Raw genomic sequence first — 16034 nt, 5'->3', positions numbered from 1 at the left:
AAGATAGGATCAAGAACACAAATATATTCATGAAAACATAATAGGTTCAGATCTGAAATCATGGCACTCGGGTCCTAGTGACAAGCATTAAGCATAGCAAAGTCATAGCAACATCAATCTCAGAACATAGTGGATACTAGGGATCAAACCCTAACAAAACTAAGTCGATTACATGATAAATCTCATCCAACCCATCACCGTCAAGCAAGCCTACGATGGAATTACTCACGCATGGCGGTGAACATCATGAAATTGGTGATGGAGGAAGATTGGTGATGATGATGGTGACGAATCCCCCTCTCCGGAGCCCCGAACGGACTCCAGATCTGCTCTCCCGATGAAGGACTGGAGGTGGCAGCAGCTCCGTATCGTAAAACACGATGAATCCTTCTCTCTCATTTTTTTCTCCCTGAACATGAATATATAGAGTTGGAGTTAGGGTCAGAGGAGGTCCAGGCGACCCACAAGGCAGCGGGCGCGCCCTCCACCCTTGTGGTCAGCTGGTGGGTCCCCTCTGGTTGATTCTTTCGCCAGTATTTTTATATATTCCAAAAATATTCTCCGTAAATTTTTAGGTCATTTCGAGAACTTTTATTTCTACACAACCAAGGCAATTCTGATGAAAACAGCGTCAGTCCGGGTTAGTTCCGTTCAAATCATGCCAGTTAGAGTCCAAAACAAGGGCAAAAGAGTTTGGAAAAGTAGACAATGGAGACGTATCAATGACCCACAAGTATAGGGGATCAATCTTAGTCCTTTCGATAAGTAAGAGTGTCGAACCCAACGAGGACCAGAAGGAAATGACAAGCGGTTTTCAGCAAGGTATTTTCTGCAAGCACTGAAATTAATGGTAACAAGTAGTTTGATAGGAAGATAATTTGTAATAGGTGACAAGTAGAAATAGTAACTAAGGTGCGGCAAGGTATCCCAATCCTTTTTGTTGCAAAGGACAGGTCGGAACGGTCTCTTATAATAAGCTAAACCTTCTTGAGGACACACGGGAATTTCATCTGGTCACTTTCATCATGTTTGTTTGATTCACGTTCGCTACTTTGATAATTTGTAATGTGGGTGGACTGGCGCTTGGGTGTTGTTCTTACTTGAACAAGCCTCCCACTTATGTTTAACCCCTCTCTCAAGCATCCACAACTATGAAAGAAGAATTAAGATAAATCTAACCATAGCATTAAACATATGGATCCAAATCAGCCCCTTACGGAATAGCGCATAAACTAGGGTTTAAGCTTTTGTCACTCTAGCAACCCATCACGTAGTTACTACTCCATAATGCATTCCCTTAGGCCCAAAGATGCTGAAGTGTCATGTAGTCGACATTCACATAACACCACTAAGGGAATCAACAACATACATATCATCAAAGTATCAAACGAATATCAAATTCACATGATTACTTATGACAAGACTTCTCCCATGTTCTCAAGAACAAAAGTGACTACTCACACATCATATTCATGTCCAATATCAGAGGGGTATGAATAGCATAATGTATCTGCACATATAATCTTCCGCCAAATAAACCAACTAGCATCAACTACAAGATGTAATCAACACTACTACTAACCCACAGGTACCAATCTGAGGTTTTGATACAAAGATTGAATACAAGAGATGAAATAGGATTTGAGATGAGATGGTGCTGGTGAAGATGTTGATGAAGACTGGTCCTCCCACGATGAGAGGGTTGTTGGTGATGACGATGGCTTCTATTTCCCCCTCCCGGAGGGAAGTATCCCCGGTGGAATCGCTCTGCCGGAGAGCAAAAGTGCCCTTGCCCAAGTTCCGCCTCGAGACGGCGGCACTCCATCCCGAAAGTCCTCTTCTTTTTTAGGGCAAATGGGCTTATATACGAGAAGATGGGCATCAGAGGCTGGACAGGGGCCCCACAAGCCACCAGGGCGCGCCCTGGTGCCTCGTGGGCACCTGGATGCCCCCCTCTGGTATTTCTTTTCTCCAACATTTTTATTTACTTCAAAATAAACCTCCGTGAAATTTCAGCTCATTTGGAGAAGTGCAGAATAGGTATCTCTGACATAGCTTTTTCAGGTCAAGAATTCCAGCTACCGGCAATCTCCCTCTTCATGTAAATCTTGCATATTAAGAGAGAAAAGGCATTATAATTGCTCCACAAAGTGTTATATTGATAAAAAGAACTATAAATAACAGTAGGAAAACATGATGCAAAATGAACGTATTAGACCGCTATATAAACGTGGCCAAGCACCAGGCTATAACCACACCTCACCTCTACTCTCCATCTCCTCCTAGTACAATACCCACCATGGCCTCTGGCAATCAAAAGAAGGAGTTCTTCGTCATTGCAGCGGCCCGGGTTGCTGTAACGCCCACGATGCGGCTATATCTCCCACGTGTCGAGGCACGACTTAGAGGCATAACCGCATTGTGGTTTTGTCGCAAGAAGGGTCATCTTCACACAATCCCATGTAATGAACAAGAATGGGATAAAGAGTTGGCTTACAATCGCCACTTCACACAATACATAAATAAAACATACATCATTCAGAGATACACACATAGGTCCAACTACGGAACCAAAAGAGAAGAAGACAACCCAACTGCTAGATCCCTGATCGTCCCAACTGGGCTCCACTACTGATCAACAAGAAAAGCACAACACAACGAACAAGATCTTCATCGAGCTCCCACTTGAGCTCAGTTGCGTCACCTGCACTGGTCTCATCGGCACCTGCAACTGTTTGGAAGTATCTGTGAGTCACGAGGACTCAGCAATCTCACACCCGCGAGATCAAGACTATTTAAGCTTAAAGGAAGGAAAGGGTAAAGAGGTGGAGCTGCAGCAAGCACTAAGCATATATGGTGGCTAACATACGCAGATGAGAGCGAGAAGAGAAGCAACGGAACGGTCGTGAAGCTAGCAATGATCAAGAAGTGATCCTGAACTCCTACTCACGTCAAACATAACCCAGAAACCGTGTTCACTTCCCGGACTCCGCCGAGAAGAGACCATCACGGCTACACACGCGGTCGATGCGTTTTAATTAAGGTCAAGTGTCAAGTTCTCTACAACCGGATATTAACAAATTCCCATCTGCCACATAACCGCGGGCACGGCTCTCGAAAGTTAATACCCTGCAGGGGTGTCCCAACTTAGCCCATCATAAGCTCTCACGGTCAACGAAGGATAAACCTTCTCCCAGGAAGACCCGATCAGACTCGGAATCCCGGTTTACAAGACATTTCGACAATGGTAAAACAAGACCAGCAAAGCCGCCCGAATGTGCCGACAAATCCCGATAGGAGCTGCACATATCTCGTTCTCAGGGCACACCGGATGAGCACTACGTACAACTAAAACCAGACCTCGAGTTTCCTCGAGGTGGCGCTGCAAGTGGCTCTAGTTTGGACCAGCACTCAGAGGAACACTGGCCCGGGGGTTTAAAATAAAGATGACCCTTGAGTCTGCAGAACCCAAGGGAAAAAGGCTTAGGTAGGCAAATGGTAAAACCAAGGTTGGGCCTTGCTGGAGGAGTTTTATTCAAGGCGAACTGTCAAGGGGGTCCCATAAATCACCCAATCGCGTAAGGAACGCAAAATCAAGGAACATAACACCGGTATGACGGAAACTAGGGCGGCAAGAGTGGAACAAAACACCAGGCATAAGGCCGAGCCTTCCACCCTTTACCAAGTATATAGATGCATTAAATAAGATAAGATATATTGTGATATCCCAACATAAATAGAATCCAACATGGAGCAATCTTCAACTTCTCCTGCAACTAGCAACGCTATAAGAGGGGCTGAGCAAAAGCGGTAACATAGCCAAACAATGGTTTGCTAGGAAGGGTGACAAAGGTTAGAGGTTCATGGCAATTTGGGAGGCTTGATATAGCAAGTGGTAGGTAGCGCAGCATGGCAATAGAACGAGCAACTAGCAAAGTAAAGATAGAAGTGATTTCGAGGGGTGGTCATCTTGCCTGAAATCCCGCAAGGAAGAAGAACGAGTCCATGAAGAAGACAAACGGATGTAGTCGAACGAATCCTCACAACTCCGGAACGAAACCGAAGCTAACGAGAGAAGCAACCCGGAAAGAAACAAACAGCATAGTAAACAACCACCACATACACATGGCATGATGCACAAACAAGTATGATGCATGTCCGGTTCAAATATGCATGGCATGGCAAAGTGCAACAAACAATACTACAAGTTAAGTGGAGCTCAATATGCAACGAGTTGCATATTGAAGAAACACCACATTTAATTATTTAGTTCTCTCTCGTTTATGGAACCAACAATATTAAATGTTATTAACCATGGAAAGAGGTGAAGCATATGGAAACTACCTATTTAGGCAAGTTTAAATGAGGCCGGAACAACAAACAATAATTCCGGAAAATCCTCATGTCATTTAGCAATTTAAATGCAAACACAATTTTAAACATTTAAATGTTGTTATCATGATGCGAATGACATATGCAAGTTTAAGCAATTTTATAAAACGAGGACAAGAGCATGTTATGAAGCATTTGTTACCGTGGTGGAATGAAAAAGGGTGCCACGGCAACGAATCCGAAAATGATGCCACGGCAACATATCGGTTCCGGTAGTTCACGGAGATACCGGTGCAAAAGGAAGTGTGGCGTGAGCGTGTCATGCAAGATGGTGGGGTGATCCCCGTTACCGGGTGTCCCACAAGACGGTGGCAAGGAAACGAGGAACGCGCAAGCGACAACTGGGACACGGTTCGAACACGAGCAACTCATACATCACAATCATTCGTTCACGGGCGTCGTCTCGGCGGTTATACCTTCGAAGCGTGCATTTTCGGAGTGGCTCGGGTTCGACGGTAGTGGGAGTAGTTGTTCACGGGTCGCCGAGGGAAGTAGTGGTACACGGCGATGGTAGTGGTACACGTTTTCGTAAATGTTCGGGGTCGTCGGTAGAGGTACTTGACGTCCACGGGATCGACGGTAGAGGTACACTCGTTGTCGGGGTACTTGTCGGTCCGGTCTTGGTGTAGATGTACATGGCAAACGTAGTGGTACTAAGCGTCGGTCGTCGAAGGACTTGACGAAATCCACAGCGCCGGTGTACTGGTACGGGTGTCGGTCTTGCCGGTGGGGTACTTGACGTAAAACCCCGGAGGCGATGCTTGACAGTCCGCTTACGGGTCTTGGCCACGGGACAAAGGGGGCGCGAGCGAGGCTCTCGTCGAGGTTCTCCGGGAAGCAGAGCAGCGGCGCGACGCAGAGCAGCAGAGGGACTTGCGGCGGAGCTCGGTGCCTCGCCTCACTGGAAAACGAACAGGACGACGGCGGCCGGCGCTGCTGGCATCGGTCGGCGCGGACGAGGAGAAGGCCATGGCAGAGGAGGTCGACGGGCGGCGGCGCTGGCCCGCAGCTGGCCAGACGACGGGTGCGAGGCGACGGAACACACAGGGGACGGTGAGGCATGGAGCGGCCACGGGGCGGCAGCCGTCACGGCTCCGGTGACTAGCGCGGTCGAGGGAGGAGCGGGGCGCAGCTCCTCTGGTCCATGGCAGGAGGCCATGGCGGGCAGGCGGTGATGTGCAGAAGGGTGGAGAAGGACTTGGCGGCGGGGACGAGATGGAGGGAGGCCGGCGGAGGCAGCGGCGAGGCGGACCAGGCCGGCGGAGGCGCAGGAGAGGAAGCAGGAGCAGAGGGGCGGCGGAGCTCCTGGTGGTGGTGGTCGACGCCGGCGGGCGCGCTTGCTGGAAGGAGGGGCGCTCGGGAGGAGGCCGCGGCGCTGATCGTTGACGAGGGCGACGGGGAGGTCCGGGCGCGGCACCAAGGGCGGCGAGGAGGAGGTCGTGCGCGGGGGTCTCGAGGTGGAGGCAGCGAGGGGATCGGGCACTGGTACGAGGGGCTCCTCCCCTTTGGCGGCGCTGGAGGGATCAAGAGGAGAGAGCGAGAGGAGATGGGGGCTAGGGTTAGATAGACATCGGCTGGGCCTTGGGTCGTGAAGTGGATGGGCCGGCGCGGTAGTTGGGAGGCCCAGCTGGGCTTTCTTCTCTCTCCCTCTTCTGCCAAAACTCTACTAAAAACAGAAAAAAAAAACAAAGAAAGAAAAGGAGAGAAAAGGAAGAGTGGACAAGAATTTGGGCATGGGGATTATTTTCCCGGACTCACAACAAAGTGCTTGTTCCAAAAAAATAGGAAAGGCCAAGATTGAAAGATTTAAATTCAAACTCATTTGATTTAAATTCAAATGATTTGAATAGGAATTGAGGGTAGGGAAGGTCCAAAAATGTCCGGATTTTTGGTGGAGCTCCGGAATAAGATGAAAAATATAATGCGAGGTTGGAGACCAAGAATTAAGATAACAAAGGCATTGGGATATTTGCAAGTGTGTTCCGGTTAATTCCAAACTAATGGAATATTTATAATAGCTCCATAAATATTAGGAGGATATGTTATAAAGAGAAATCACCATGTGAATTCCCTCGATTTAAATGGACCGAAGATCCATGCAATTTATTTAGGTGGGTTTTAAAATTAAATGACATGATGGCATGATGACATGATGCAATGCAAAAAAATAAAAGAGCAAGCACAAAAGAAACACAAGGAGGTCAAGAAAATAAGGAAGTGTTCTGAAGCATCGGTCTCGGGGCGTTACAGTTGCCTGCACGAGCCGGCCTGATACAGGTTGACTTTCCGGCAAACCCTTTGGATCCGCATCATCGCCATCGCCAGCCGCTCCTCGCCCGTCCAGGCTGTCCAACGCCATCACCCGACAACTCCACCGCAAGAAATGGCAACACCGTGTCAGGAAGGTTGGGAAAAAAGTCATGTTTGCGGAGGTCGGCGCATCCGCGACCATCGTGGATAGCGAGGAAAAATAGATCATGGAAACCCGCCAGCGCTTGGGTCCGATGAAGGCCACCGCCATCGCGTTGCCGAGTGAAACAATCGGTGACTTGCCTAGTGAGCTGGGGCGTAGACCACAACGACCGTCTTCCTCCACCCCAAAATCAACCATGATCCGTGCTTCTCGAAGGTGGAGGCTACTATTCTCCTCCTGTTGAAGCATATCCCTCCGGGGCTCATGATAGTCCGATGAGCGGGCTGCCGGACATATGGAAGATATGTCGTGGCAGGAGATCCTCCCCGACCGGCATTAGACTACTTTTACGCTATTCCGATATAGTTTAGTTTAAATATGTCCAAAATGTAAATGTTTTTGTCCGGTTTGTATGAAAATCATCCCGGTTTCTTTTAATTCCTCCGGTTTGTGTAAACTTGTTTTGAAATGTATGCAGATAGCATTGGATGGCCAACTTATCCATCCTTGTCAGCGGACAGCCCCCCGGTCCGTGGATGGATACAGTGTTTGTTTTGCGGGTCAGCGCTGAAGATGCCCTAACAATCTTTCTATCTCGACTCGTAAAGAGGATTTGGTAGTGTTGCCTCACCTCCCACCAACCCTCTATTACGCCGTGAGCATATTAGAGGCAATCTTTCACTTAAGCGCAACCTAATTGGGCAGGCCCATTTTGAAGCATGCATTAACTCAATCAAATCAGCACTTTCCCAAACCAACGTCACACATTAACTCTCTCAAATCAAATCTAAAAAAATACCTCAACTAAATTCATACTTTCCTTGCCTTCCACTACTCATACCAAATCAAATCGAATCTTACCAAAACATCAATTATAATCAAAGTTGGTCGGCCCATTCTTCTATGTTTCATTTTTTGGTTTCCTTTTGTTGTTTCATTTTCTCTATGACAAAACCTATTATTTTTTACTCGGGATACTATCAGAATCGGCACAAACCTTTATACCATGCTTAGTTGGTAGCGTTGTCTTCATTCTGGTTAAACAAAGTATGAATCAATTTAAAAATTAAGAAATTAATGCAATTAATTAGACATATAGTTAATTACATGTGCAATTAATTAGATCCAATTAAATAGGGATTTTTCGCGTCAAATCAATTTGAATGGTTCATTAATAGGAAGCATGTTAGTTAGGCCTACATATAATTAGAAGTAACTATTTTTCCACTTATAGGAAGGCAATAATTAATTACACAAAAAATTAATCACACTGAATCAATCACTTAGCCATTAATGCGAACATAGTTTGAAAATATAGCGTAGTATCCATTTGGAAATCAAGCTAATAAAATCAATTAGCCAGGCGATTAATTACATGTGCAATTAACTAGGTCCATTTAAATAGGGGATTTTTTGCACCAAATCCATTTGAAAACTAAACCATTAATGCAACTAATTAGAGTAGGAATTTTCCAATTAGTCAAACAACTAATTAAACAGACAGTTAATCGCACGGAATTAGTTTGAAAACACTCACCAGCGTTGGTGACTATCAGCAGGCTCTCGATGCATGGCCAATATATGCTTGCAAACATGTATAATGCCCAACAAGCGCTCGCGATATGGGCGGCCAAGCGTTTGCCAAGATAGATGACGACCATACTTTGTAGGATGTCCACACTCCGACGGTTGTTGAACTGTTCGCGGGCAAGGTCGGCGGTTGCTTTCTTGGGGATGACCAAACGCTGACGGTCGAGGGCTACAACCACCCCTTCGAGGACAACCATGACGATCGAGGACAATCGGTCACATGACACCATTTTTCAAATACTAGGAAATTGCCCGTGTGTTGCAATAGGGACACACTATTACAACCCTATCATTACAACAAATATGATCTATATGCGGCAGCAAAAATTCTACGATGATAATGCACCTCGACTCTCATGGAAGAAAACGCTAGCCTATGAAAATTTGGCCATGAAAACAAGTTGCTTTGCAATTTGAGCATACATGACAACATTAGGGGTTGGCAGTCCAATCTTCCATGTCCACCTTTTTTATCCCCTTTGTGAGGACATCTTCACTTCCGCATAGCTACCATTCCCATGTGTGACTTGTACATCTGCCCGGGACCTCGTAGCACCTATAGAGATGACAGAACATCACCACTTCCCCTTTCTCACACATGAGAACACACATGTTACAGTGGCACGCAACTCTAACAAGCAGCAACACCGCTCGTAGCGCCATCGATTGGCTTGCGGTTGTTGGGAAACGTAGTAGAAAACAAAAGTTTTTTGCCCTATGAACACCCAGGAACAATACGAAGATGCATTAACGGTTTGCAATCAATCATTATCAGCGAAAAAAGATGAGTCAATGTAGATCATACTTGGAGTCCCTCAAATCATAGATGAACGATCCCATGAACCACCCACGAATAGTCCCTCGAACGAAAGACCGAAAGCACGGCCTCCCTACAAGTTGCAAGCGTACGGTCTTCACGATCCGGCAGCGCTTCCCCGTCCAGAGCTAATCATCGCCAAAGAATTAGAGGGAGGAGATTATAACGACACTGGCTTCTAATTATGAGGATTAGAGGATCTAGGTCAAGTTCTAATTGATCAAATAGGACCAACTAGACTAGAGAACTAAAGGAGGTTCCAAAAGTTGTGTATTTAGAAGTGTCAAAAGCCTCTAGTATATATAGATTTGAGTAGGAGGAGGGGGCACCACAAGGGGAGTGAAATTCTCCTTCCCTTTGCCGGCCAAGGGGAGGGGAACTCACATCCAATTCGGCCTCTCTCTCTTGCCTTTCCATGGGAGAAGGGGGCACCACCACTATTGGGCCCCTGTGGCCCAATACTCCTTCCACCTCTTGGCCTTTTAAGGCTCGTTGATATTAAATTAAACATAAAAGTCTCCTAACAATTACTAGAGCCTTTTATTATTAATTTAACTTCTCTGGAAACATTTTCCACCTATATTTTATTTACCAGTAATACCAGGTATTGCCCGATAAACTCCAAAACCCTTCTGCTGACCTAGAAACGCTTTCTAGTTTCTCTCAAAACTATTTCACAAATAAATCATCGATACTCCCATCCTACTAACACTCAGCATATCATGTTACCTTAAGCTTATGACCCTGTAGGTCCGGTAAAACATAGACATGAGCGAAACCCAATTAATCAATGACCGATAGCGGAACCGTGGACATCCATATCAATCCCTATGATTACACGAATGACATTCGAGTGAACCTTTGGTTATCATGTGTTATTTCCTTTTCTTCGTGATACTTTACAAAACCCGAGGTGAGATGTACCGGTATCCTCTTGAGTCTTACACATGCTCACTATACCGTTCTCCTCGTTACCAGTTTTGTTCTTCTTTCTTGTTGAGATGTTCCAGCATCCCCGTGACATAGTCACATGTGTCTGGCCAGACGATGATGCATGTTGTTACACCAAGAGGGCCCTAAGAACATCTCTCCATTGTCAGAGGAGCAAATCTCACTCTCGAGCTATCTAGTCCCTTGTCAAACTTTCGGATGAACCTGTAAGTTGTCGTTATGATCGTTGTGTTACAAATGATGTTTGCGCAACCCCAAATTCCACCGTACGATAAGAAGTGGCTACAATACTCTCATGGTCTAAGGAACTAAATCACACGTTAACACTCCATGTTATAACAATTGACTTCAGACGATATTATCTCAAAGTATAACGAACAAGTTTGGGTCGATTCGATATGATTGTTCTTCCAACGTCATACTCTCAATGTTGTTTTAGGACCATCGTCACACTTAGCGATACCCTAAGATCCGAAAAGCGTGATCACCAATATCACTTGACCCAGTCTTAGAGGCAAGACTGGGAACCTAATATTATCATTTATCATTCCACACGTGCATTTAAGTTCTTCACTAAATCGCATATTCTAGTATCATAACAGTTATATCGTAAAATATAAACTCTTAATTATGAACACAAAAATATAATAATACAATATTATTGCCTGTAGGTCATATTTCCAACAGCGGGACCCCTCCGCACAACTCGGGAAAAGGGGTGTTAGTCCCTGACTTCTAGCATCGGTGGGGTCCTTTCTAGCCACCGGTGCGGCTCCACGCATGGGTGCTCGCCCGCTCGTAATGGTGGCTACATTAGCTTTCAGATGTTATTAATCATTGCTATTTGATGAAATTAGCTAATTGATTGATCTCATACATATAAACATTTTTATCATTGGCTAAACGGCATGAGTATTTTTTCGCAACGTGACCAAGTCACGTAATTGAACAAAAGTTGAGACAAAAGTATCTGCAAAAACTGAAATGGATGCTGCAGGCCCGCTTCACTTGGAAACAGATGATTCAATGGCCTATGCCCATCTAATTGCACGCACACGTATAAGATCTCCTCCTCGATTTTTATTTTCTTTCTAACAACCAATCACGAGATTTTACTCACGGGAATCAATCAGGAGGTTAGCATGTATCAAAAAGAGCTCTGACCCTTATCTTTACTAGTACTATAAAGGAACGGAGGGAGTAATTGCCAATTGTATCAACACTTATTTTGTAGTCCAACAAAGCAAATAACTCTGGAAAAAAGTATGTGATGTGTAGGATCGAAAGTAGGTCTAGAGGGGGTGTGATTAGACTACTTGACCAAATAAAAATCTAGCCTTTTCCCAATTTTAAGTCTTGGCAGATTTTAGCAACTTAGCACAAGTCAAGCAATCAAACTACACATGCAATTCTAAGAGTATAGCAGCAGAAAGTAAAACATTGCATATGAAGGTAAAGGGAAGGGTTTGGAGAAGGCAAACACAATGTAGACACTGAGATTTTTGGCATGGTTCCGATAGGTGGTGCTATCGTACGTCCACGTTGATGGAGACTTCAACCCACGAAGGGTAACAGTTGCGTGAGTCCATGGAGGGCTCCACCCACAAAGGGTCCACGAAGAAACAACATTGTCTATCCCACCATGGCCATCGCCCATGAAGGACTGGCCTCACTTGGGTAGATATTCACGAAGTAGGCGATCTCCTTGCCCTTACAAACTCCTTGGTTCAACTCCACAATCTTGTTGGAGGCTCCCAAGTGACACCTAACCAATATAGGAGACACCACTCTCCAACAGGTAATAGATGGTGTGATGATGTTGAACTCCTTGCTCTTGTGCTTCAAATGATAGTCTCCCCAATACTCAACTCTCTCTCGTGGATTTGGCTATGGTGGAAAGAAGATTTGAGTGGAAAGCAACTTGGGGAAGGCTAGAGATCAAGATTCTTGTGGTTGGATTGAAATGTCTTGGTCTCAACACATGAGTAGGTGGTTCTCTCTCAGAAAATGAGTAGTGGAAGTGTAGGCACGTTCTGATGGCACTCTCTTGAATAGAGAAGGGGTGGAGGGGTATATATAGCCTCCACACAAAATCTAACTGTTACACACATTTGACCCAACTCGGTCAGACCGAATAGGTGAACTCGGTGAGACCGATTCAGTTCAAAATGTGAACGTTAGGATTCTCGGTGGGACCGGCATGATCAACTCGGTGGGACCAATGCACTAGGGTTAGGGCAAAACCTCATCTCGGTGTGACCGATTGCATGCACTCGATGAGAGTGATTTCAGCAATGCGCAAACAGAGAGTTGGTCAGGCAAACTCGTGGGACAGATCGCTCATTTCGGTAAGACCGAAATGTTACGAATGGAAACGGAGAGTTTGCATTGCGAACTCGGTGGGACCGATCGCTCATTTTGGTGAGACCGAAACGTTACGAAGGGAAACAGAGAGTTTGCAATCCCATCTCGGTGAGACCGAGATCCCTATCGGTGAAACCAAACTGATAAGGGTTTCTGGCAGTGGCTATGTCAAAGGAACTCGGTGGCGCCGGATAGATCTAATCGGTGGGGCCGAGTTTGACTTTAGGTTTTGGACATATTTGGAATTGAGAAGGTGGCTGAGGGCTTTGGAGCATATCACTAAGCATTTTGAGCAAGTAGACCATCAAGCAACACCTCATCCCCTTTTAATAATATTGGCTTTTCCTATGGACTCAATGTGATCTTGGATCACTAAAATAGAAATGAAGAGTCTTGAGCTTTTGCCAATATTTGTCCTTAGCATTTTGAGGGGTCCACATCTCTAGTCCATGCCATGCCAATCATTGAACTTTCTGAAATATTCAACTTGAATGGATATTAGTTCAATGAGCTATATGTTGTTATGAATTACCAAAACCACCCGAGGATTAGTTGCACTTTGAATCTCCCCCTTTTTGGTAATTTCTGGCTTTGGACATGGGCTTCCTCTGGGCAGGAGCCTTCTTGTGCATGCCAGGCTTGATGGCAACAACAGCTTGCTCCTTCTTGAGCACTTTCTTCTTTGAGGTGCCCTCCTCATCAACCACAAAGTCCCCATCTTTTGATTCTGAGGTTATTTTCTTCCTTTGCCTAGTAGCAGCCTTAGGCAAGTTACTTGGGGTGCTTCTGCTACCCTCATAAGCTGATGTTGGAGGGACAAGTGCCCTCACTGAGATTTGCCTGCTCCTCTGACCTGTTCTGACTATCACTATTGTCCGACATCTCTCACACTGACCGTGTGAATAGATAGGTATAGGTAGAGTAGATGAGCATCACAAAGTACAGCTATTTTGTCAAAAAGTTGACTCAAAAACTTAATTTTAGTTTTCTGCAGAAAGCATTTCGGAGCTACCACAAAAAAACAAACTCGGTGACACCGAAGAAGCTTTAGACATGCGATTTCGGTCAGACCGAAACGCAGTTCGGTGACTACGAGATGCTAGGGTTTCACAGAGAAAGTGAACTCGGTCACACCGATTTTTACTCTTTGGTCAGACCAAGTAGTACATGTGCAATGGCCTGGGCCAAATCGGTGAGACCGAATACTTCAAATCGGTCGGTCTGAGATGAGTTCGGCGAAAACCTAACCCTAAGTTTTTGCATCAAAACTAATCTAGAGGAAGTTTTGGGTGGATAGATTGATCTCAATCGTTGCTAGAAACATGGCATTAATCTTTGTGCAGGAATCAGAGTTAAATATTACACAAGGAGATCGAGTCCGTACCCTAACTCGGCGACGAACTCGCTACGGCGACAACGGCGCTGGAGATTCCTACTGACGGCAGCGGAGACTAGTGGCAGGAGGGCGCTGGCGATGACGAAGACGATTCGGAGACCAGGAGGGGCGGCAGAGCTGGGCTGGCGTGGTTGAGAGTTTGAAGTAATTGATACGTCCATTTTGCATCACGCTTTTATATCGATATTTATCGCATTATGGGCTGTTATTACACATTATGTCACAATACTTATGCCTATTCTCTCTTATTTTATAAGGTTTACATAAGGAGGGAGAATGCCGGCAGCTGGAATTCTGGGCTGGAAAAGGAGCGAATATTAGAGACCTATTCTGCACAACTCCAAAAGTCCTGAAACTCCACGGAAGTTGTTTTTGGAAATAATGAAAAATATTGAGCGGAAGAAATACCAGAGGGGGCCCACACCCTGGTTACGAGGGTGGGGGCGCGCCCTACCCCCCTGGGCGCGCCCCCTGCCTCGTGGGCCCCCTATTGGCCCTCCGGTGCCCATCTTCTGCTATATGAAGTCTTTCGTCCGAACAAAAATCATAAGCAAGCTTTCGGGACGAGACTCCGCCGCCACGAGGCGGAACCTTGACGGAACCAATCTAGGGCTCCGGTGGAGCTGTTCTGCCGGGGACACTTCCCTCCGGGAGGGGGAAATCATCGCCATCATCATCACCAACGCTCCTCTCATCGGGAGGGGGCATATCTCCATCAACATCTTCACCAGCACCATCTTCTCTCAAACCCTTGTTCATCTCTTGTATCCAATTCTTGTCTCTAAGTCCGGGATTGGTACTTGTAGGTTGCTAGTACTGTTGATTACTCCTTGTAGTTGATGCTAGTTGGTTTATTCGGTGGAAGATCATATGTTCAGATCCTTAATGATAATTAATACTCCTCTGATTATGAACATGAATATGCTTTGTGAGTAGTTATGTTTGTTCCTGAGGACATGGGAGAAGTCTTGCTATTAGTAGTCATGTGAATTTGGTATTCGTTCGATATTTTGATGAGATGTATGTTGTCTATCCTCTAGTGGTGTTATGTGAACGTCGACTACATGACACTTCACCATTATTTGGGCCTAGGGGAAGGCATTGGGAAGTAATAAGTAGAAGATGGGTTGCTAGAGTGACAGAATCTTAAACCCTAGTTTATGCGTTGCTTCGTAAGCGGCTGATTTGGATCCATATGTATCATGCTATGGTTAAGTTTACCTTAATACTTCTTTTGTAGTTGCGGATGCTTGCAATAGGAGTTAATCATAAGTGGGATGCTTGTCCAAGTAAGGACAGCACCCAAGCACCGGTCCAACCACATATCAAATTATCAAAGTACCGAACGCGAATCATATGAACGTGATGAAAACTAGCTTGACGATAATTCCCATGTGTCCTCGGGAGCGCTTTTCTCTATATAAGAGTTTGTCCAGGCTTGTCCTTTGCTACAAAAAGGATTGGGCCACCTTGCTGCACTTTATTTACTTTTGTTACTTGTTGCTCGTTACAAATTATCTTATCACAAAACTATCTGTTACCTATAATTTCAGTGCTTGCAGAGAATACATTGCTGAAAACCGCTTATCATTTCCTTCTGCTCCTCGTTGGGTTCGACACTCTTACTTATCGAAAGGACTACGATAGATCCCCTATACTTGTGGGTCATCAGTAATTTCCAAAATTCAACCCGCGGATATATATACCCAGTCACTGTCGGTGTGACCGAGTGGAACGACTCGGTGGCACCGAGATGCATAATTGCAAGCGGTTACTCCAACTTGGTGAGAGTGAACTATTCTAATCGGTTGCACCGAGGTGACACCTAGATTAACTCAATGATTTCGGTGAGACCGAAAGGATTGAATCTATCAGACCAAAAACCATTAAGAGGTTTTGGAAGCTTAAGACCTTGACGGATCAGTGGCTCCGAATGCTCCTCACCCGGAGGGTCCGAATTCAACTTGTTCAAACTTTGTGATGTAGCATGAATAGAGTTTGAGACAAGTAAAGCATAGATAGCTAGAGGGAGTTCTTAAGCATTCTTGTCCATCCATTTGGCAAAAAAAGAAAAACCAAACAACCAAAACAACAAATGGATGTCCTCGAAT

The 16034-nt window shown here is 45.4% G+C and overlaps 2 long non-coding RNA genes across 3 annotated transcripts; one reads left to right on the top strand and one right to left on the bottom strand.

Annotated features, from left to right (window-relative positions):
- Positions 1-1394: 1394 nt before the first annotated feature.
- Positions 1395-4940, bottom strand: LOC141042406 (uncharacterized). 2 transcript variants are annotated; one of them, XR_012205038.1, is made up of 3 exons: positions 4809-4940; positions 3975-4065; positions 1395-2731 (listed from the first exon to the last, which is right to left on the bottom strand). It is a non-coding gene; the product is annotated as an uncharacterized lncRNA (long non-coding RNA). The 2 variants fall into 2 exon arrangements; XR_012205037.1 differs by having other exon boundaries at positions 1395-4065.
- Positions 4941-5435: 495 nt separating this feature from the next.
- On the top strand, positions 5436-6091 carry LOC141042407 (uncharacterized). The gene is made up of 2 exons (XR_012205039.1): positions 5436-5568; positions 5639-6091. It is a non-coding gene; the product is annotated as an uncharacterized lncRNA (long non-coding RNA).
- Positions 6092-16034: the final 9943 nt, after the last annotated feature.

Source organism: Aegilops tauschii, chromosome 3 (assembly GCF_002575655.3).
Source record: "Aegilops tauschii subsp. strangulata cultivar AL8/78 chromosome 3, Aet v6.0, whole genome shotgun sequence".
In the NCBI taxonomy this organism is placed as follows: Eukaryota; Viridiplantae; Streptophyta; class Magnoliopsida; order Poales; family Poaceae; genus Aegilops; species Aegilops tauschii.
Note: the sequence above shows the minus strand (reverse complement) of the source record. Positions and strands in the feature narration are given on the sequence as shown.